At 33.2% G+C, this 23,972-nt stretch overlaps 1 protein-coding gene and 1 long non-coding RNA gene across 2 annotated transcripts in view; one reads left to right on the forward strand and one right to left on the reverse strand.

Moving 5' to 3' along the window:
- The window catches only part of LOC105323101 (uncharacterized), a 43,971-nt gene that overhangs the window by 16,715 nt on the left and 3,284 nt on the right, over window positions 1-23,972 (reverse strand). The window lies entirely within an intron of this gene.
- Window positions 9,344-13,269, forward strand: LOC136274325 (uncharacterized). The gene is made up of 2 exons (XR_010712613.1): window positions 9,344-10,703; window positions 12,973-13,269. It is a non-coding gene; the product is annotated as an uncharacterized lncRNA (long non-coding RNA).

Genomic DNA, 23,972 nt, shown 5'->3' on the forward strand with positions numbered 1-23,972 from the left:
TTTTCATCTCAGCTATATCATTTATGAATTCAACTACTTATTTAACACGTTCTAATCGGCCACGCAGAACAAATGTTTGCAATGTTTGTCGCGGACCCGCGAATGCAAACAGTAACGAACGGCATTGTAGAAAAGAGAGAGCGTAATGCAGAAGATAAGTTGTGCATTTTTCGGTGTACACATGCATTTTCAAGTTACTGTGAAACATATGAACATGCACAGGGGACAATACTACATATTTGTATAAGGAGGGATATATTCTCGTGTGAATCGTTTACGAGGAAATTCTGACAGCCACACTTCTGTCGACCATGTCGACGGATGTTTATGTTTCCATTGATCAGCCGTTGATAAGCTACGAGTAATAAAGGGGAAAAGATGGACATTAAAGTGTGTAATCTATGTGGATGTTACTGAAGAAGGTGAGGCTTTTTATTCCTTTTAAAGTTTCTTGTCTATAGTGGTTAAAATGTCAGCATGTTAACTGGTTAACATTTAGTCTATAGATGTACATGTAAGTACGTGCACACTGTCACTGATGTATGTTATTTTTCTAGTCCAGACAATATAAATCCTTTTAACAGAATTGAATCCCAAATGTTTTACCTTTCACTTGTTTTTTTCTCCTTTTTACCAGAATTTTGTGTAAATTACAATTCAATTTATTGAGAAAATCCACATGTGGCGAAAGTCATACATACAGTATACAAATATACATGTAGTTGGTACTGTACATAGATTTTCTTATGTTATGTGCATCACGTATGAATTTACAAATATATCTTGATGATTTAACATCTGCTGGGTTAAGAATTTTATAAGAATTACAGAGTTAGATGTTTTTGTTATGGTGTGGGTGTTTGTTTACTAACGTGTAATTTTTACATTGTTTACTGGATGTTTAGACTTGCTCGAGGTTCATGGGTGACTGGAAAGGATGACCGAATTTATCTATTTAAAAAAAAATCAGATTGTGAATTTTCAACTCAAAATTCAAAGCAGGGTCTTATTAGAAACATATGATCATATTCTTGTGCGGAAGACTCCAAATGTAGACATAAATACCCTGTAGACATACATGTAACGTCAAGTAAATAAAATTGTATACTTCAGACTTCAGAGTTAAAACATGACTAAAAAGTCTTTAATATTTTTATGATGCCGATGAATGTATCATTAGAGAGGTTTAGCAGACCAACGGGTACCCGGTACATGTACTTGTACATGTAGGTTACAAGTTAGAACTATGCGTACCACTCTACCAGTTCACATAATTTTTCTTGTTTAGCAGTTTTGATGTGTACTTGAATTGACCTTGTTAATGTTTTAAATGTAATTTTTCATTTATATTCTCTTTTTTTAATCTGACTACTGGCAGTACTGGCATGCCAGCAGTTCTTGTCGAGGACCATTTCTTGCTGGTGCAATGTTACATCATATTTTCATATATAATTTTATGTGTTGATAAAATGACGTAACAATGAATGCACTGATGAAAAATGGTACTCAACGATAACTGATCGCACGCCAATATTGATTAATTACAGACAAAAACTGAAGGTTGCAAGTGTTATTTTTTATTGAACACCATTGTTTAAAATAACTTTTTATATATGTGACGGTCAGACCGGTTTAAATACCAGTGTTCAGTTGGTAGAGCACCTGACTAGAGATTCAGGGGGCCCAGGTTTAATTCCTGGTTTGGTCCTTCATTATTTCTCCCATCCTGTTACAATATTAAGGCTTGGTCGATTCTGTACTTAGCCGATTCGGTACATATCACGATACATGAGATGCGATACGATACATATCACGATACATTGCAACTAAATGAAAACATGAATAAGGGTTAAAAATTTATTCAATCTGTCGATGTATTACCGCATGTCCAAAGTTATTTTGATATATTAAATTTAAAATGAGCGTTGCACAATTTACAAATTACTTAAGTCTCATATACACTACTTTTTCATTAACAAGTAATCCAAAAGTTGTCCACACTCCAGATTTAGCTTCCTAACAGGTTTGACAACTTAACGAGGTTTTCCGCCATCTTTGTACTTTCATATTAGGCGCGCAGACTAAAAATAGCCGATATATGAAGCTCAGATATTTTTGGAAAATAAAAAAAAGTCCGGATAGGTATCGTAATGTATTAATGGTAAATGTAACGATCCAAATACCGTCAAAATAAATACCGTGATGCACCGGTGCATCGGTGGATCGTTCCATCCCTACACAATATTGGTGTTGTAACCAACCCCTGGAACTGACAGGTTAACTCCTGCCAGGGGAAGAGCCAGGGGTGATCTTTGAGGGTGAAGATCATTTAAGGGGGGGGGGATGTGACGGTCAGACTGGTTTGAATACCGGTGCCAGATACATGTAGCTCAGTTGATAGAGCACTTGACTAGAGATTCAGAGGCCAAGGTTCGAATCCCAGTCTGTTCTGTCATTATATTTCCCATCTTGTACAAATATATCAGATATATTACAGATGATTATAAGAGTCATCACATGTTTTGCAAGATGCAATAATTGTATGTAAACCTTTACTTTACAACACAATACATTTAAGTGAATATTTATGTCTCTTGATATTACATGTATTTGGTGTGGTGTTCTTGACAGCATCGCATTCAAGTCAGTGTCAGCTACATTATGCATAAACAATTTTACCCGCTCCTAAACCACAAACTTTCTTATTAGTGGATTCAGCTTACCGCTGATTGGCTGCTGTTGCAGCAGACTTATAATATATGCACGCACAAAACACAATGAACTTATCAGAGAATGAAAAATTCATCGAGTTACTTTCAACTGTTGGAATTTGGGTATTTTTTAAAAATGTATACTTGTGACAAAACATATAATTATGTGGTACATACAGCTGTAGCTTTATGAAGAAAATTTGGGATAGACATATATGGGTCATTTTCAAAAAAGGTGGTATTGGGTTGTTCAAGGGCACTAGAAAGTATAATCCTTGATTTTTGCCAAGTTTCACTTTTGTGCTACCTTTGGATATATATTAGCATACATATTGGCACATAAACAGTTAATTCTAACAAAATCTTAAAAATTTAGAAAGTTTATAAGTTGATTTTTTCACATTATTTGACTGTTCCCACTCAGAGTTTGCGACTTTAAATAGGTTTTGTAAGGTAGTAAGACCATTTTTTATTAAAATAATAGGGTCAAGAGATAAAAGGTAAGTAAAATACCTCTCTCAAACAAAAAGACGAAGAAAATATATAAACAATAATTTTCAGCGAGATCAAGTTTGTCTGTACATGTTTTTATGTCCATGGTGTAACGAAACAAAATATTGGTGTGTAAGAGTTGCTATTCTTAGTAATTTGAAAGATAATTGATGCCTCCTTATTCCCATCGTATAGCTATAAACAATGATAGAAGACAAAATAGCTGAAGATGAAATTTACTCAATTTTTTTAATGATAAGTAAGTAGAAATAAATGTGTAACTTTTTATATTGTCTTTGGGCTAACAGGAAATACTTAGAAAAAAGAAATATTTAGACACTCTGGAAAACAGACAAACTATTTCTATGTGTTGTTGTAGCAGATAATATGCTCTTTTACTCTGAGGGAGCAGTAATTATTTAGCAGAGACAAGTTAATTCATAAATATGTCCTTTGTGTAACAGTCCTTGGTGTAACAAGAACAAAAAGTTACACCATAGACTATCACTGTTATCCCAGAGACTATAATTTACATAATTTATTTTTTTGGGAAAGATATGATGAAATTATTCAATAAATATATCACAATGTATCACATTTGTTAGTTTATGCTTATATATAATGTTGAAGCATCTGTTTGCTGTAGATCTAGATTATTTCTCAATCATGTAATATTTTGTTACTCCAAAGACACATACAAGTAACACCAAGGACATATGACCTAAAATATTCATTTTAAAAAAATTCAGCATTGTCAAATCAAATCAAATTTATCAATTCAAGTATAATTAATATTGAATTTGATATTGGACTTACAGCTTAAGCCAAATTTTCCCTAAAAAATATTATTTGACTTTAAACAAAATGTGTTACCAAGGACTTTTAATGTTACACAAAAGAGTATTTCAATTCCCATGCATGTATTTCTGATAGAAAAATTAATAAAACAAGTATTGTATAAATACATTTTATGACAGATTATGCAATGTAGTATAATAAAATACTAAAATTATTCATCAACTAGATAAAATGGTGTCCATGGTGTAACATGTTGTGTCTTTTGTATAACAAACTTAAATTTTACGCCTAAACTTGTAGAGAATAACAGTAACATGTATAATATATCCGCTGAAAAGTGCATTTGGTAATTTTGAATTCATTTAAAATACATTCAAGCTTTCAAAACAAATTGAAATATTAAAACTTTGATTCTTATAATAGACAATGTCCATGGTGTAGCATAAGTGTCCTTGGTGAAACATACTGGAACTAAATTGTGTAAATAATTTGACTTTAGGGGCACTATTATGCACATTGATAATGATTACTGTTAAATATATGCATTCATAAGTTATAGCTATGAAAACATTCAGTTGTCTCTATTTTGAAATCTGATATTTTTGTGTTTAAATAAAGGTTGTCCTTGGTATAACATTTGGACTAACAATAATTGTCCTTAGTGTAACATCCCTTATTTTGTTTTTATTTTCAAAGATTTTTCAAGAAATATTGAGGTTTTTTCACTTAAGATTATTTTTCATGTCACTTACAAGTGTCTCCCAAAAAAAAATCAGACATTAAATGGAGAAGAAGTTTTCAGTGTGCAATACAATGTCATGAGATAGATGCATATTTCTCATTCACAAACAAAATATGAAAAATTAAGGAAAATACATTATCAAATTCTTGTTTTCTGATTAAGTTCAAGAAAAACTTCAAAAAATTTAACTTTAACACCAAACCAAATGCATGAACAATAAGATTTAATGAAATTTATGAATATTTCTTATGCGTTACACCAAAGACTGTTTCCTTTTCATGTGGTTGTAAATATCATATTTTTATAGATTTTCATTTGATGTACTGTTGGCATATTTTAGCAAACAAACATCATGATATGCCCGATACAAACTATGATAAATTCAATCTGGTTGTAAGTACTTTGTTTTTAAACAAGTGGTACTTGAAAAAATCCACCTTTTTTGAGAATGACCCATATAGCTACCATGCAAGCAAATGATATTTACTGAAACTTCCAATTTATGACGCACAAAATATACGCTACTTTTATAAAGATTGACGTACATGTAATGTAACACATTCTGTGAAAAATAATCTATTAAAAATTCTTCGTTAAGTTTACTCATACATGTTTTATGCTTATTACACATAGTATTGTTTTTAAAACATGTAATTTAAAAGAAAAGAAACCAAAACCCTTGCCAAATTTATTTGCAAAAAAAAAAAACGGTAGAATTGATAAAACATGGTATACCAGAAGGAAATACATGTACTTTGACGCTGTTCAGATGGGTAATATTCCTTTGTAATTTTCGAATTGAAATTTTTGACTGTTGCACTACAAGAAATAAACTCTAGCTCTCTCTCTCTCTCTCAAACTCTCTCTCAATCTGATAAGTGTCTATACCTAAGAAATTTTTTTAATGTTATATTATGACTTGATATGCAAATTTTTGAGCTTGTACTGCCTAAATGTTATGTCATGTATTGGGATATGTAATACTTATTACACTGCATGGTCAGTGTATTTTTTCCAGAAATAATATGCATATGTTAATGTAAACACAGCTATTACTAGTACATGTATGTAAACACAGCTAATTTTTTTTTTTTTTATTTCAGCTCAAAACGGACTCTTGTTCCGACATGGCACCACATTGCTTTTACCTGTTGATTCTTGTGGGTCAGCTCTTGAGATTAACCACTTTTTACCGGTAATTCAAATTAAATCCGATAATGCATGAACAATAATGGAACTTTATGAAAGCATCATCCCATGTTGTGGTTTGTGTTTGATAAGAAATTATGAAAAACAAAATTAAGGCTATTTAAAGAAATTCATAATTGTTGTGAAAATTTGTTTTTCAATAAAAGTATGCAATTATGTTTCCTTTATTTTTTATTTTATAAAGGTATTTAGATGTGTTTACATAATTGAACCCCCCCCCCCATCCAATTGTCTGCATTAAGATTACATGTAGGATATGTAAATGTACATTTGACTTTGAAATAACATCAGCTACGATAATTACTTTTGAAATGAACAAGAAAGAACATATTTCTACCTTTCTAAGCTATATATGCATAAAAAAAGGAGAAAAACATCAAATTTTGAACATTTTTCATGGAAATCAACTCTGTCTCCAGCTACCTGGGTGTTTGAATTTTATTTTAATTTAAGGCAGATGTCTAACTTGTAGGTTGTATCTTACTGTTTTAGCATGGTTAGAAGGAGACTAGAAATCAAAATAGATTAGATATTCACTAAATATGATTGTTAGCTTACTTTTTTTCATAAAAACAAGAAATCACAAGCAGGACAGCTGTCTTTTTGTTAATTAAAATGGTGTAAATCATAAAATAAACAAATAATTAGGATCAAATTTTAGAATCATTGATGATTGTTTTCAAATATGTGTGAGAAATGACTCAAGGAAATTGCCAAAAGTTTCATAAAATTAGGTAAAACATTTTTAACCATGACTTTCTATGAAAATCAAAAGGGAGGGGGGGGGGGGTATACATGTAAGGATATTTCTAAGTGATGTGAAGCTTTTATCATGATTATATAATGTAGATGCATGTTGTATTGAATAAGGTTTCTTTTCAAAGGTGGTTGGACAACAATTGACCTCTAAAAGGTCAGGTAAAGATGTTTTACTATGGAGAACCCTGTAAATCTGTGTTTACTAATGGAAATTTGAAATGGGGGGTTCACTTAAATGGCCATATTTTTATTAAACCTCAATGGAATTTGCAATATGTGGTATTCTTTTTCTCAGAATTGCATTAGCTTTCTTATTCTAAGACAAACCGTCTTTTCATAAAATGTTAGTGTACTAATTGCAGTTAAAGGTACAAGGAACAGTTTCGGATAAAGAACTGTCAATATTTTTGTAAAATTGATAGTGACTGTACTTGAAGATTTACCAGTGTTGCGTAGATTCATGAAATGAATTTTAATGTTTATCAATAGTTAATGGGATGTCTCTTGTTAAAATTGGTAAGGCCTAAAAAAAATATAGTGTGTTTAGGGTAACACTGATGAAAAAATTAGGTTAGGTAAGTGGGGATTTTTTTTTATTTTATCTATTTTTTTTGCCTGAATCCTAAGAATGTGTGTTTGTTTCATATTTAAAAACATATTTTTTATTGGAATAAGATAAAATTCACAGTCGGATAAAATCAGGCATCTAAAAATGGTAGGATCGGGCCATTTTTGTAGGTTAGGTCGGGTTACCCGAAACACACAACTTTTATTTTTTAGGCCCAAGCAATATTAAGGCCCCTAATTTTAAGTACATGAGAAGCAGTAATAAATTGTGAAACTTTCGGCTTTGACTGTTGTGTTGACTTTACACAGTGAAATTGAAGGTTACAAACGGGAGGTTATATAACATGAAATGGAGGTGGATGGGATATTATATGCCTATTTAGTATCTACTGGGTATGAGGACAATAGCAAGTTTATTGTACCCCAAGACAGCAACTATTTCATGAGGCAAAGCCAAGGGAAATAGTTGCTGTGGGGTGGGACAATAAACTTGCTATTGTCCAAAAAGTCAGTTAATTGGTATATTATTAATCCGAATAAAACTTTATTTGTCAGCGATGCAGAATTTCTTGATGATAAACAAATTAGAGTTATCAAACTTTGTATTTAATGCAGTGATCTGATTAGGTCAGAGGTGTTCCGAGTTTAAATAGGAGGGAAATCAAATTCTGCTGATGAATGGTTTTGATGACTATTCACCATGGGCAGATAGCATGGATACTATTTCAAATTAGATAGAAAAGCATTAGTTTGTGTGGGCGCCTTCTAGTGATCAGTTTGTCCGTCTGTCCATCCGAGATCGCTTGACCGGAGCATAGCTTCTCTCCCCTTGGCCCAATCTGGCTCATACCTCATCCACAGGGTTCCTTTGGGTTAAGGATGTGCAGTGACCTTGAACCATGTTGTTAGGTATAAGGTTAAGGTCATAGTAGAATTACATATATAAAATCCTTGTCTGGGGCATATCTTCTCTCCCTTTGGTCCAATCTGGCTAATACTCACAGACTGTCTCTATCGTTAATCGATGAGCAGTGACCTTGCATGAAATTTCTAGGTAAAGGGTGAAATATCATATCGAATCATGCAAAAATCCTTTTTTCAGAGCATATATACTTTCTACTAACCCCTATTTGGCTCAGACTTCACATAAGCAGAGCTTTTGAGTAAAGGGTGTGTAGTGACCTTGAACCTATTTTCAAGGTAAACTGTGAAGGTCATAGCAGAATTATATTTAAAAAATCCTTGTCTGGAGTACATCTTATCTCCCTTTGCTCCAAACAGGCTCATACTTCACCCACATGATGCCTTTGATCAAAGGATATGCAATGACCTCGAATGATATTTGTAGATCAAGTGTCAAGGTCATATCAGATCACTCACAAATCCATATTTTAAGAGCATAAATATACTCTCCTTTTAGCCCCTAATTGGCTAATATTTTGCCTAAACAGAGCTTATTGGTTAATGGCATGCAGTGACCTTGAACCATGTCAATGTGAAGGTCATAGCAGATCTTAATAAAATTAGTTTTAGACAGAAGATTATTTCCTGGATATGCTTAATCTTGGTCAGATTGAACAAAAATGCCTGTATGTTAGGGGCAATGAAATTGAATTAGAAGTTCTTTGCCAGCTGGAAAAATTTCAAGTTATAGGTCAAGGTCAAAGCAGAATTCTCTGAAATAACATAAGCGGGGCCCTTTGAAATGTTCACCATTTCAATGTTGTCTGGTTCATAGTAATTTCAAATAAAAATATTCACAGAGGAATAATAAAATTAAGTAAACTATACATCGATAAGTTTCTGACAATTGATGATGCAACAAGCACATAGTACGAAAGGTCAACCCTTTGAAAAGCAGTGTAGAGGAAATGTTGCTGAGATTTATGTTTTAAACAAAATTGATTTTTTACGGAAATTTTAATGTTGCATTCTGGGTTAAGAAATTGGATGTTAGTTCCAGGTAAAGTTAACTTTTACCTAAAATGAATTCAAATTTCTTAAGTCGTACTTAAACACATTCGGATTTTTTTGTTAACTCGGTCTTGAAATGTTTGTTTTTTTGTTAATTTGTACTTAAAACCATTCGGATTTTGTTAAGTCGTACCAAGAATCATTCGATTTTTAAAATCGTTTTTGTACTTAAGTTACTTTTGTCATTAGATTAAGAACACTGCTTCTTAGAGGTACTTCTAGCATTACTTTCGACATTAGCGGAAAACCCACTCGTTGCTTTGCAACGAGCTTTGCTCTAGTTATTATTTTTTTTTTTCCCGCAAATTTTGTGCACGAGATTTCTCGAACATTTTTTGTCTGATTGCTATGAAACTTTCAGGGTATGTAGATGATATTAATATCTCTAGACGTTTTTTTCAAATTTTTAAAATTCACTTCCGGTTATGAGTTATTGCCCTTTAATTGAAATTTGGGGGGTCTTTTGTCCAGAGTTGATCTCGGGAACTACAGATGATAAATGCATGAAATTTGGCGAAATTGTCGGTAACATTTTATAGTTTTGCTGGCATGAAAATTTTGGTAATTTCTTTGTTAGTTTTTGAGCTATTTGTCGCCAAAGTTTAAGATTTTTTCGGGGCTGAAATTTTGTTGCTTTTTGTATTATAACCTTTAAACTAAAAATGTTTTGTTAATACATATAGAACAAAAGTTGTTAAGAATAACGAGAGCTTTCATTTAAAATTAAGAAAAAAGGGCTGGCCCCTATAATTAGGGGTCAGCAGCTCATACACGTATTTTTCTGATAGCAAAAATCGTTATCATTTTATGAAAAAAAATTAATTCAGTTATTGTTAATATATTAAATAATGTCATTTGGTATCAAATTAAACAAGTTCTGTGCTATATTTTTTTTCAAATTTCATAAAACAAATATGTGAGAATCGTACATGAACGAGTTAATATGTCTACATAGACACACAAGCGAACAAATGCCACATTAAGGCCCAGGAATTTACTGCATTACGCTGTGTTGCGTCTTAGATATATTGTTGTGATTCAATTTCATTTTTTTCATCTATATCATTTATGAATTCAATGAACACACATTATTTAAACGTTCTATGTGCAACTATTTGTCGGGGCGCCCCTGTTTGTAACCCCCGCGCGCGCGCCGAATGTAAACAGTAACGAACGGCATTGTAGAAAAGAGAGAGCCGTAATGCAGAAGAGAAGTTGTGTATTCTTTCGGTGTACACATGCATTTTCAAGTTACTGTGAAACATATGAACATGCACAGGGAACAATACTACATATTTGTATAAGGAGGGATATGTTCTCGTGTGAATCGTTTACGAGGAAATTCTGACAGCCACACTTCTGTCGACGATCAGCCGTTGATAAGCTCCGAGTAATAAAGGAGAAAAGATGGACATTAAAGTGTGTGATTTATGTGGATGTTACTGAAGAAGGTGAGGCTTTTACTCCTTTTAAAGTTTCTTGTTAACTGGTTAAAATTTAGTATATAGTATAGATGTACATGTAAGTACGTGCACACTGTTAGATGTTTTTGTTTTGGTGTGGGTGTTTGTTTACTAACGTGTAATTTTTACATGTTTCATGGATGTTTAGACTCGCTCGAGGTTCATGGGGGACTGGAAAGGGTAACTGAATTTATCTATTTAACAAAATAACAGATTGTGAATTTTCAACTCAAAATTCAAAGCAGGGTCTAATTAGAAACATATCATATATTCTTGTGCAGAAGACTCCAAATGTAGTCATGAATACCCTGTAGACATAACTTCAAGTAAATAAAATTGTATACTTCAGACTTCAGAGTTAAAACATGACTTTAATATCTTTATGATGCCGATCATTGTATCATTAAAGAGGTTTAGCAGACCAACGGGTACCCGGTACATGTACTTGTACATGTAGGTTACAAGTTAGAACTATGCCTACCATTCTACCAGTTCACATAATTTTTCTTGTTTAGCAGTTATGATGTGTACTTAAATTGTCCTTGTTAATGTTTTAAATGTAATTTTTTATTCTCTTTTTTTAATCTGACTACTGGCAGTACTGGCGTGCGAGCAGTTCTCGCCGAGGACCATTTCTCGCTGGTGCACTGTTACATCATACTTTCGTATGTAATTTTATGTGTTGATAAAATGACGTAACAATGCACTGGTGAGAAATGGTACTCGGCGAGAACTGATCGCACGCCAAAATTGATTAATTACAGACAAAAACTGAAGGTTGCGAGTGTTATTTTTTATTGAACAACATTGTTTAAAATAATTCTTTATATATGTGACGATCAGACCGGTTTGAATACCAGTGCCAGATAGCTCAGTTGGTAGAGCACCTGACTAGAGATTCAGGGGGCCCAGGTTCAAATCCCGGTTTGGTCCTTCATTATTTCTCCCATCCTGTTACAATATTGGTGTTGTGACCAACCCCTGGAACTAACAGGTTAACTCGATCCTGCCAGGGATGATCTTCGAGGGTGAAGATCATTTAAGGGGGAGGAATGTGACAGTCAGACTGGTTTGAATACCGGTGCCAGATACATGTAGCTCAGTTGGTAGAGCACTTGACTAGAGATTCAGAGGGCCAGGTTCGAATCCCACTTTGTTCCGTCGTTATTTCTCCCATCTTTTACATATACATGTATATCAGATATATGACAGATGATTAAGGTCATCACATGTTTTGCAAGATGCAATAAGTGTTAAAAACCTTTACTTTACAACAGAATACATTTAAGTGAATATTTATGTTTCTTGTTATTATTTGGTGTGGTTTTCTTGACAGTGTCGCATAAACAATTTACCCGCTCCTAAAACACAAACTTTCTTTTTATGGATTCAGCTTACCGCTGATTGGCTGCTGTTGCAGCAGACAAATAAGATATGCACGCACAAAACACAATGAACTTATCAGAGAATGAGTTGAGTTTATTTAAACTGTTGGAATTTGGGGTTTTTTTTTTAAAATGTTTACTTGTGACAAAACATATATGTGGTACATACAGCTGTAGCTTTATGAAGAAAATTTTGGTTAGACCATATATACCTATCGTGCAAGTAAATGATATTTACAAAAAACTTGCAATTTATGGCGCACGAAATATACGCTAGTTTTATAAAGATTGACATACATGTAATGTACCACATTCTTTGAAAAATAATCTATTAAAAATTCTTCATTAAGTTTACTCTTACATGTTTTATGCGTATTACACGTAGTATTGTTTTTAAAACATGTAATTTATAAGAAAATAAACAAAAACCCTCGCTAAATTTATTTGCAAAAAAAAAAAAACACAGTAGAATTGATAAAAAATGGTATACCAGAAGCTAATACCAGTACATGTACTTTGACGCTGTTCGGTGGGTAATATTCGTTTGTAATTTACGAATTGAAATATTGACTGTTGCACTACAAGTACGGTAATAAACTCTCTCTCTCTCTCTCTCTCAAACTCTCTCTCTTTCTCAATTTGATAAGTGTTTATACCTATGAAAATTTTTTAATATTATATTATGACTTGATATGCAAATTTTTGATCTTGTACTGCCTAAATGTTATGTCATGTATTGGGATATGTCATACTTATTACACTGCATGGTCAGTGTATTTTTTACAGAAATACTATGCATATGTTAATGTAAACACAGCTATTACTAGAACATGTATGTAAACACAGCTAATTATTTTTTTTATTTATTTCAGCTCAAAACAGACTCTTGTTACCACATGGCTTTTACCGGTACCTGTTGATTCTTGTGGGTCAGCTCCTGAGATTAACCTGTCACCTCTATCCACATGCATATTCCTTGTGTTCTACAGACTATTTACTGGTAATTCAAATTAAATCCGATAATGCATGAACAATAATGGAACTTGAAGAAAGCATCATGCCATGTTGTGGTTTGTGTTTGATAAGAAATTATGAAAACAAAATTAAGGCTGTTTAAAGAAATTCATAATTGCTGTGAAAATTTGTTTTTCAATAAAAGTATACAATTATGTTTCCTTTATTTTTTATTTCATAAAGATATTTAGATGTGTTTACATAATTGAACCACCCCCCCCCCCCCCTATTTAATTGTCTGCATTAAGATTACATGTAGGATATGTAAATGTACATTTGACTTTGAAATAACATCTGCTATGATAATTGCTTTTGAAATGAACAAGAAACAACCTATTTCTACCTTTCTAAGGTATATATGCATAAAAAAGTAGAAAAACATGTCAAATTTGAACATTTTTCATTGAAATCAACTCTGTCTCCAGCTACCTGGGTGTGTTTGAATTTAATTCTAATTTAAGGCAGATGTCTAACTTGTAGGTTGTAATTACTGTTTTAGCATGGTTAGAAGAAGACTAGAAATCAGAATAGATTAGATATTCACTAAATATGATTGTTAGCTTACTTTTTTCATGAAAACAAGAAATCACAAGCAGGACAGCTGTCTATTTGTTAATTAAAATGGTACAAATCATACAATAAACAAATAAAGATCAAATTTTAGAATCATTGATGATTGTTATCAAATATGTGTGAGAAATGACTCAAGGAAATTGCCACACGTTTCATAAAATTAGGTAAAACATTTCAAACCATGACTTTTTATGAAAATCAAAAGATTGGGGGGTGGGGGGTATACATGTAAGGGTATTTCTAAGTGATGTGAAGCTTTTATCATGATTATATCATGTAGGCATATGTTGTATTGAATAAGGTTTCTTTTAAAGGTGGTTGAACAAAAGTTGACCTCTAAAAGGTCAGGTAAAGATGTTTTACTATGGAGAACCCTGTAAATCTGTGTTTACTAAAGGAAATTGGAAATGGTGGGTTCACTTAAATGGCCATATTTTTATTAAACCTCAATGAAATTGGCAATATGTGGTATTCTTTTTCTCAGAATTGCATTAGCTTTCTTATTCTAAGACAAACCGTCTTTTCATAAAAATGTTAGTGTACTAAGTTAAAGATACAAGGAACAGTTTCGGATAAAGTACCGTCAATATTTTTGTAAAATTGAGAGTGACTGTACTTGAAGGTTTATCATTGTTGCGTAGATTCATGAAATGAATTTTAATGATTATCAATAGTTAGAGGGATGTCTCTTGTTGGAATTGGTATGCAATATTAAGGCCCCTAATTTTAAGTACATGAGAAGCAGAAATAAATTGTGAAACTTGCAGCTATGACAGATATGTTGACTTTACAGTGAAATTGAAGGTTACAAACGGGAGGTTATATAACATGAAATGTAGGTGGATGGGATATTATATGCCTATTTAGTATTTACTGGGTATGAGGACAATAGCAAGTTTATTGTCCCCCAAGACAGCAACTATTTAATGAGGCAAAGCCAAGGGAAATAGTTGCTGTGGAATGGGACAATAAACTTGCTATTGTCCGAATAGTCAGTTAATTGGTATTTCATTATACAGAAAACTTTATTTGTCAGGGATGCAGAATTTCTGGATGATAAACAAAGTAGAGTTAAATCAAACTTTGTATTTAATGCGGCGATCTTATTAGGTCAGAGGTGTTCCGAGTTTAAGGTGATATGGGACACTTCCATGTTGAGACGTATTGTTTATCGAAATAAACAATAAAATAAAGTGTAATTATATAAGTACATGTAGTTTCTTTTCAAATATGGTCACCTAACTCCTTAGCACAGTGGGTTAGAGGGTTTACTAGGAACCTGTAAGTCATGAGTTCGAATCCCGCTGGGGTTTTTACAATTTTTACCTTTTCAAATATTTTTAAAAGCTATTTTTTGGTTAAATATTGTAAAATTTGAAAATTCTAAACCGGTGAAAAGTTTTCAATTATATAGTACTTTAATCCACATTAATATCGACAGATGTCCCATACCACCTTAAAAAGGAGGGAAATCAAATTCTGCTGATGAATGGTTTTGATGACTATTCACCATGGGCAGATAGCATGGATACTATTTTAAATTAGATAAAAAGGCATGTTTATGCGGGCGCCTTCTAGTGATCAATTTGTCCGTCTGTCCATCCGAGATGGCTTGACAGGAGCATAGCTTCTCTCCCCTTGGCCCAATCTGGCTCATACCTCATCCACAGGGTTCCTTTGGTTGAAGGATGTGCAGTGACCTTGAACCATGTTTTTAGGTATAAGGTTAAGGTCATAGCAGAATTATATATATAAAATCCTTGTCTGGGGCATATCTTTTTTCCCTTTGGTCCAATCTGGCTAATACTCACAGAGTGTCTCTATGGTTACACGATGTGCAGTGAACTTGCATGAAATTTCTAGGTAACGGGTGAAGATCATATCGGATCATGCAAAAATCCTTTTTTGAGAGCATATATAATTTCTACTAACCCCTATTTGGCTCAGACTTCACATAAGCAGAGCTTTTGAGTAAAGGGTGAAAGGGTGTGTAGTGACCTTGAACCTATTTTCAGTGAAAAGAAACTGTGAAGGTCATACCAGAATTATGTTTTTAAAAATCCTTGTCCGGAGTATATCTTCTCTCCCTTTGCTCCATTCAGCCTCATACTTCACCCACATGATGCCTTTGTTCAAAATATATGCAATGACCTCGAATGATATTTGTAGATGAAGAGTCAAGGTCATATCAGATCACACAAAAATCCATATTTTAAGAGCATAGATATACTCTCCTTTTAGCCCCTATTTGGCTAATATTTTACCTTTAAAGAGTTTATTGGTTAATGGCGTGCAGTGACCTTGAACCAAGTCTGTCAATGTGAAGGTCATAGCAGATCTTTTTAAAATTAGTTTTAAATAGTAGATTATTTTCCAAATATGCTTAATCTTGGTCAGATTGAACAAAAATGCATGTATGTTAGGGGGAATGAAATTGAATTAAAAGTTCTATGCCAGCTGGAAAAATTTCAAGTTATAGGTCAAGGTCAAAGCAGAATTCTCTGAAATAACATAAGCGGGGCCCTTTGAAATGTTCACCATTTCAATGTTGTCTGGTTCATAGTAATTTTACATAGAAAATATTCACAGAAGTACAATAAAGTAAACTTTACATCGATAAGTTTCTGACAATTAATGACGCAACGAGCACACAGTACGAAAGGTCAACCTTTTGAAAAGCAGTGAAGAGGAAAAGTTGCTCAGAATTATGTTTTAAACAAAATTGATTTTTTACATAAATTTTAATTTTGCATTCTGGGTTAAGAAAAAAGATGTAAGTTCAAGGTAAAGTAAACTTGTACCTAAAATGAAGTCAAATTTGTTAAGTCGTACTTAAACACATTGTTTTTTTTGTTAAGTCGTTCTTGAAATGGTTAAGGGTTTTTGGTTAAGTCGTACTTAAAAACATTCGGATCATGTTAAGTTGTACCAAGAATCATTCGATTTTTTTTATCATTTTGTACTTAGGTTTCTTTGTTTCTAGATTAAGAACTCTGCTTCTTAGACGTACTTCTAGCGTTGCTTTCGACATTAGCGGAAAACCCACTCGTTGCTTTGCAACGAGCTTTGCTCTAGTTCTTATTAGGGTCTTCCGTCTTCAGCGGAAGACCCTTCTATTATTCTATTGTTTCTTTTTCACTTTTCTTATTATTCTTTTTTTTTCTTACCGATTTTGTGCAGACGATTTCTCGGAGATGGCTGGGTCGATTTCGCTCAAATTTTCAATATTGACGTGTTTTTATATAAAGCTGATACATTTTTTTTTATTTAAAATAAAACACTTCCGGTCAGAAGTTATCGTCCGTTTACGATTTTAATAAGTCAATTTTGTCTTTCGGGTTTCTCAAAAACGAGTAAAGATAAAAGGCTGAAATTTTCAGAGATTATAGATCTAGCGTTTTTCTGGTGCACCTCGGTCAAGAGAATGTCCGCCGTCACTTCCGGTCATCACCGGAAGGAAATTTGAAAAATTGAATTTTTCGACTTTTTTATTTTTTAATATTTTTTTTGAAATTTTTACACCTTATAGTGACTCTTTTACTGATTCAGAATATGTAATTTGTTTTAGAATCGATCAAGACATTCTGGAGAAATTAAGCGTCAAAGTTCTGAAGCGGAGTCCGAGTAGCTCAGTCGATAGAGTCGTGGACATGGCCAAGGCGACCCGGGTTCAAGCCTCGAGTACCGCAAATTTGTTAATACTATTTTTCGCTTAGATCTATGGTTTTATCTTTGAATTGATAAGTTTGATCTAATCTATTCAAAAATCGGGCGGAAGACCCACTCGTTGCTCGCAACGAGATCGTGTCTAGTTATTATTCTTTTTTTTTCTTACCGATTTTGTGCAGACGATTTCTCAGAGATGGCTGGGTCGATTTCGCTTAAATTTTCAATATAAACGTGTTTTCATCTAAACCTGATATATAATTTTTATTTTTTGAAAATACACTTCCGGTCGGAAGTTATCGTCCGTTTACGATTTTAAAAAGTCAATTTTGTCTGTCGGGTTTCTCAAAAACGAGCAAAGATATAGAGCTGAAATTTTCAGAGATGATAGATCTACCGTTTTTCTAATGTACCTCGGTCAAGAGAATGTCCGCCGTCACTTCCGGTCGTCACCGGAAGGAAATTTGAAAAATTGAATTTTTCGACTTTTTTATTTTTTAATATTTTTCTTTGAAATTTTTACACCTTATAGTGACCCTTTTACTGATTAAGAATATGTAATTAGTTTTAAAATCTATCAAGGCATTCTCGAGAAATTAAGCGTCAAAGTTCTGAAGCGGAGTCCGAGTAGCTCAGTCGTTATAGTCGTGGACATGGCCCAGGCGACCCGGGTTCAAGCCTCGAGTGCCGCAAATTTTTTTTTTTTTTTCGCTTAGATCTACGATTTTATCTTTGAATTGATAAGTTTATTCTTATCTATTCAAAAATTGGACGGAAGACCCACTCGTTGCTCGCAACGAGATCGAATCTAGTTAGGGTCTTCCGTCTTCAGCGGAAGACCCTTCTATTATTCTATTGTTTCTTTTTCACTTTTCTTATTGTTATTATTATAATTCTTTTTTTTCTTACCGATTTTGTGCAGACGATTTCTCAGAGAAGGCTCGATTGATTTCAATCAAATTTTCAAGATTAACGTGTTTTTATCTGAAGATTATTGTTTTTTATTCATTTCTGAAAATTCACTTCCGGTCGGAAGTTATCGTCCGTTTACGATTTTAAAAAGTCAATTTTGTCTGCGACGTTTCTCAAAAACGAGAAAAGATATAGGGCTGAAATTTTCTGAGATGATAGATCTATCGTTTTTCTGGTGCAACACACTCACCAAAATGTCCGCCGTCACTTCCTGTTGTTATTGGAAAAAAAAATCAAAAATCGATTTTTTCGACTTTTTTATTTTTTAATATTTTTCTTTGAAATTTTTACACCTTATAGTGACCCTCTCACTGACTCAGAATATGTAATTTGTTTTAAAATCGATCAGGGCGTTCTCAAGAAATTAAGCGTCAAAGTTCTGAAGCGAGAGTCCGAGTAGCTCAGTCGATAGAGTCGTGGACATGGCCCAGGCGACCCGGGTTCAAGCCTCGAGTGCCGCAATTTTTTTTTTTTTACTATTTTTCGCTTAGATCTACGTTTTTATCTTTGAATTGATAAGTATGATCTAATCTATTCAAGAATCGAACGGAAGACCCACTCGTTGCTCGCAACGAGATCGAATCTAGTTATTATTAGGGTCTTCCGTCTTCAGCGGAAGACCCTTCTATTATTCTATTGTTTCTTTTTCACTTTTCTTATTCTTATTATTATTCTTTTTTTTTCTTACCGATTTTGTGCAGACGATTTTTCAGAGATGGCTTGATAGATTTCATTCAAATTTTCAAGATTAACGTGTTTTTATCTGAAGTTTATTGTTTTTTATCCATTTCTGAAAATTCACTTCCGGTCGGAAGTTATCGTCCGTTTACGATTTTAAAAAGTCAATTTTGTCGGCAACGTTTCTCAAAAACGAGAAAAGATAGAGGTCTGAAATTTTCAGAGAAGATAGATCTACCGTATTTCTGGTGCAACAAACTCACCAAAATGTCCGCCGTCACTTTCTGTCGTTTTTGGAAAAAAAATTCAAAAATTTTTTTTTTCGACTTTTTTATTTTCTAATATTTTTTTTTGAAATTTTTACACATTATAGAGACCCTCTTACTGATTTAGAATATGTAATTTGTTTTAAAATCGATCAAGGCATTCTCGAGAAATTAAGCGTCAAAGTCCTGAAGCGAGAGTCCGAGTAGCTCAGTCGATATAGTCGTGGACATGGCCCAGGCGACCCGGGTTCAAGCCCCGAGTGCCGCAAATTTTTTTCTGTTTTTTTTCGCTTAGATCTACGATTTTATCTTTGAATTGATAAGTTTAATCTAATCTATTAAAAAATCGTACGGAAGACCCACTCGTTGCTCGCAACGAGATCGAATCTAGTTATTATTCTTTTTTTTTCTTACCGATTTTGTGCAGACGATTTCTCAGAGATGGCTCAACCGATTTCATTCAAATTTTCAAAATTAACGCGACTTCATCTGAAGTTTATTGTTTTTTATCCATTTTTGAAAATACACTTCCGGTCGGAAGTTATCGTCCGTTTACGATTTTAAAAAGTCAATTTTGTCTGTCGGGTTTCTCAAAAACGAGCAAAGATATAGAGCTGAAAGTTTCAGAGATGACAGATCTACCGTTTTTCTAATGAACCTCGGTCAAGAGAATGTCCGCCGTCACTTCCGTTTGTCACCGGAAGGAAATTTGAAAAATTAAATTTTTCGACTTTTTTATTTTTTAATATTTTTCTTTTAAATTTTTACACCTTATAGTGACCCTTTTACTGATTAAGAATATGTAATTAGTTTTAAAATCGATCAAGGCATTCTCGAGAAATTAAGCGTCAAAGTTCTGAAGCGGAGTCCGAGTAGCTCAGTCGATAGAGTCGTGGACATGGCCCAGGCGACCCGGGTTCAAGCCTCGAGTGCCGCAAATTTTTTTTTTTTTTTCGCTTAGATCTACGATTTTATCTTTGAATTGATAAGTTTGATCTTATCTATTCAAAAATCGGACGGAAGACCCACTCGTTGCTCGCAACGAGATCGAATCTAGTTATTAGGGTCTTCCGTCTTCAGCGGAAGACCCTTCTATTATTCTATTGTTTCTTTTTCACTTTTCTTATTAGGGTCTTCCGTTTCCAACGGAAGACCCTCTTGTTTTTCTTCGGTTTCTTTTTATTATTATTTTATTTTTTATTTTTTTTCTGACTCCTTCTCGGCTTTATATCTCAAAAAGTTTTCATCCGATTTCAATGAAATTTTCAGAGCTTTTGTAAAGTAATCGTGCCTCAACGATGTTAAAGTTTCAGCATTCACGTCACTTCCGTTCAAATTTAGCGGCCATTTTTAATTTTTAAAAACGGGATTTTGTCCGGAAGAAATCTCCGTAAACTTTAAAGATATCGCTTTGAAATTTTTTTCTGATGATAGATGTATCAATTCTATAATGTACTGGGGGGTTTAAAATTTTATTTATCAATTTTGCTCAAAACCGGAAGTAGTTCCAATTTTTGGAAATTTTCATTTTTTTAAACAAAATAATACAATACTACAGTCTTATAGAATTTGCCATGGTAAATTCAAATCTGAAATCCGTTTGAAAATCGGACGATGCATTACAGATATATTGGGGATTAAAAATCGATTTTATCCGGAAATTTTGATTCCGCGTTCTAGATTAAAAAATAGCGTAATGTTCAAAGTGAAATCAACTCGTACCAAAAAGAATTGTTAAAATCATTCGGATTTTGTTAAGTCGTACCAGGAATAATTCGATTTTTTCATCTTTTTATTTTAGTTACTCTTGTTGTTGGTTTGAGAACTCTGCTTCTTACAGGAACTTCCAGCTTTACTTCCGACAATAACGGAAGACCCACTCGTTGCTTTGCAACGAGCTTTGCATTAGTTATTATTTTATTTTTTATTTTTTTTCTGACTTTTTTCGAACGCTATTTCTCGTGAACCACTCGACCGATTTGCATGAAATTTACAGGACGTATTGAGCATCAAACGTACTTGATATTATAAAATTTCTGGCTGATGACGTCACTTCCGGTTTGAGATCTTGAGGATTTAGTAAATTTTTAAGGACCATTTTGTCCACGTAACTTCTAAAAAACTAATTGCGATAGAAATATGAAACTTTCAGGGATAGTAGATGAATGTTTATAGATGATCCTATTTATCTTATATTTTGAAAAATGAGCAAGGCGGCGAAGCTAGCCCGAGCTCGAAAATTAGCACCAATTTTTTTCACGAAATTTTCGCACATTTTCGGCCCTAACTTTTAATGTGTAAATATTTTGTTAAGACATGTAATGCAAAAGTTGTTTAGATTAACTAGATCTTTTGTTTGATTTCAGAAAAAAGGGGCTGGCCCCTCTAATTAGGGGCCAAAAGGGCTCTAAAGTATTTTTGCAATAACTCTTTACTGAAAAATAATTTGTTATCAATTATAGAACCAAAAATGTTTATTGTACATCTGTTTATCTAAACAGTACCATGTCTAAGTCATATGTTATGTCATTAGGGGCTTTAAGGGGCCAAAAGTCCGAAATTTTGATCTTAAATATCTAGAAAAGGAGAAATATTTTGATAAGCATTATAGAACAAAAAATGCTTAAAATAATGTTCTTAACAATATGCTCCCTACAAAAATTTTGTTGGTGGTCCCAGTAAGGATTTTAAGGGTCGGCCCCTAAAACACATTTGTTCAGATATCTTTAGAACGGTCAACAATTTCTGAACACTTGTTGAACAAAATGCGTTTATATTTACAAGACCTTTTATTTGATATCAAGAAAAAGGGGCTGGCCCCTCAAATAAGGGGCCAAGAGGGCTGTAAATTCTTTTTATAATAACTCTTAACTGAAAAAAAATTTGTTATCAATTATAGAACCAAAAAAGTTCATTGTACATCTGTTTATCTATACGGTACCATACATATGTCATATGATACGTAATTAGGGGTTTCAAGGGGCCATATGTCCAAAACTTTGATCATTAATATCTAGAAAAGGAGAAATATTTTGATAGGCACTATAGAACAAAAACTGCTTAAAATAATGTTCTTAACGATATGGTATCTAAAACATTTATGTTGGTGGCCCTGGTAAGGAGTTTAAGGGTCGGCCCCTAAAACACAATTGTTCGGATATCTCTAGAACGGTCAACAGTTCGTGAATACATGTAGAACAAAATATGTTTATATTTACAAGACCTTTCATTTGATATCAAGAAAAAAGGAGTGACTCCTCAAATAAGGGGCCAAAGGGGCTACGAAGACTTTTCATAATAACTTATTTTTGCTATAATTTGTTATTAATCATAATAACAGAAAATAAGAGCTTATTATTCATAATTCAAAACTGAAATCCGTTCTAAAATCGGACGATGCAATACAGAGATATAGGGGTTTAAAAATTGATTTTTCCGGACATTTTGATTCCACATTCTTGGTTAAGAAAATAGTTTTATGTTCAGACTTAAATTAACTCGTACCTAAAATTATTCGATAATTGTTGAATCGTACTTTTACACATTCGGATTTGTATTTGCTAAGTCGTTCCTGAAATCGATAAGCTTTGTTAATTCGTACTTGGAATCATTCGGATTTTGTTAATTCGTACCAAGAATAATTCGGTTTTTCGTCTTTAGTTTCTTATGTTGGTTTAAGAGCCCTGCTTTTTACAGGAACTTCTAGCTTTACTTTTGACATTACCGGAAGACCCACTCGTTGCTGTGCAACGAGCTTTGCTCTAGTTGTTATTATTATTATTCTTTTTTTTTCTTACCGATTTTGTGCAGACGATTTCTCGGAGATGGCTGGGTCGATTTCGCTCAAATTTTCAATATAAACGTGTTTTTATCTAAACCTGATACATAATTTTTATTTTTTGAAAATACACTTCCGGTCGGAAGTCATCGTCCGTTTACGATTTTAAAAAGTCAATTTTGTCTGTCGGGTTTCTCAAAAACGAGCAAAGATATAGAGCTGAAATTTTCAGAGATGATAGATCTACCGTTTTTCTAATGTACCTCGGTCAAGAGAATGTCCGCCGTCACTTCCGGTCGTCACCGGAAGGAAATTTCAAAAATAGAATTTTTCGACTTTTTTATTTTTTAATATTTTTCTTTGAAATGTTTACACCTTATAGTGACCCTTTTACTGATTAAGAATATGTAATTAGTTTTAAAATCGATCAAGGCATTCTCGAGAAATTAAGCGTCAAAGTTCTGAAGCGGAGTCCGAGTAGCTCAGTCGTTATAGTCGTGGACATGGCCCAGGCGACCCGGGTTCAAGCCTCGAGTGCCGCAAATTTTTTTTTTTTTTTTCCGCTTAGATCTACGATTTTATCTTTGAATTGATAAGTTTAATCTTATCTATTCAAAAATCGGGCGGAAGACCCACTCGTTGCTCGCAACGAGATCGAATCTAGTTATTATTATTATTATTATTATTATTATTATTATTATTTACATAACTTTTTGATTTGTCGATTAATAGGGTATCTCCTCCTATGAATTTGCATTTAGGAATAATATTTTTTGTAAAATATTGTATAACGTTAATACTACATGTAGTTGTGACGTGTGCATTTGCTTAAATAGAGTGTATGGATATGTTTATAATTATGTACATATGTTACAATTGCAGATTTCTCTCAACACTGTAATTTATGCAGTTCAGAGAATAAAGA

The sequence above is a fragment of the Magallana gigas genome, chromosome 4 (assembly GCF_963853765.1).
Source record: "Magallana gigas chromosome 4, xbMagGiga1.1, whole genome shotgun sequence".
NCBI classification, from domain to species: Eukaryota; Metazoa; Mollusca; class Bivalvia; order Ostreida; family Ostreidae; genus Magallana; species Magallana gigas.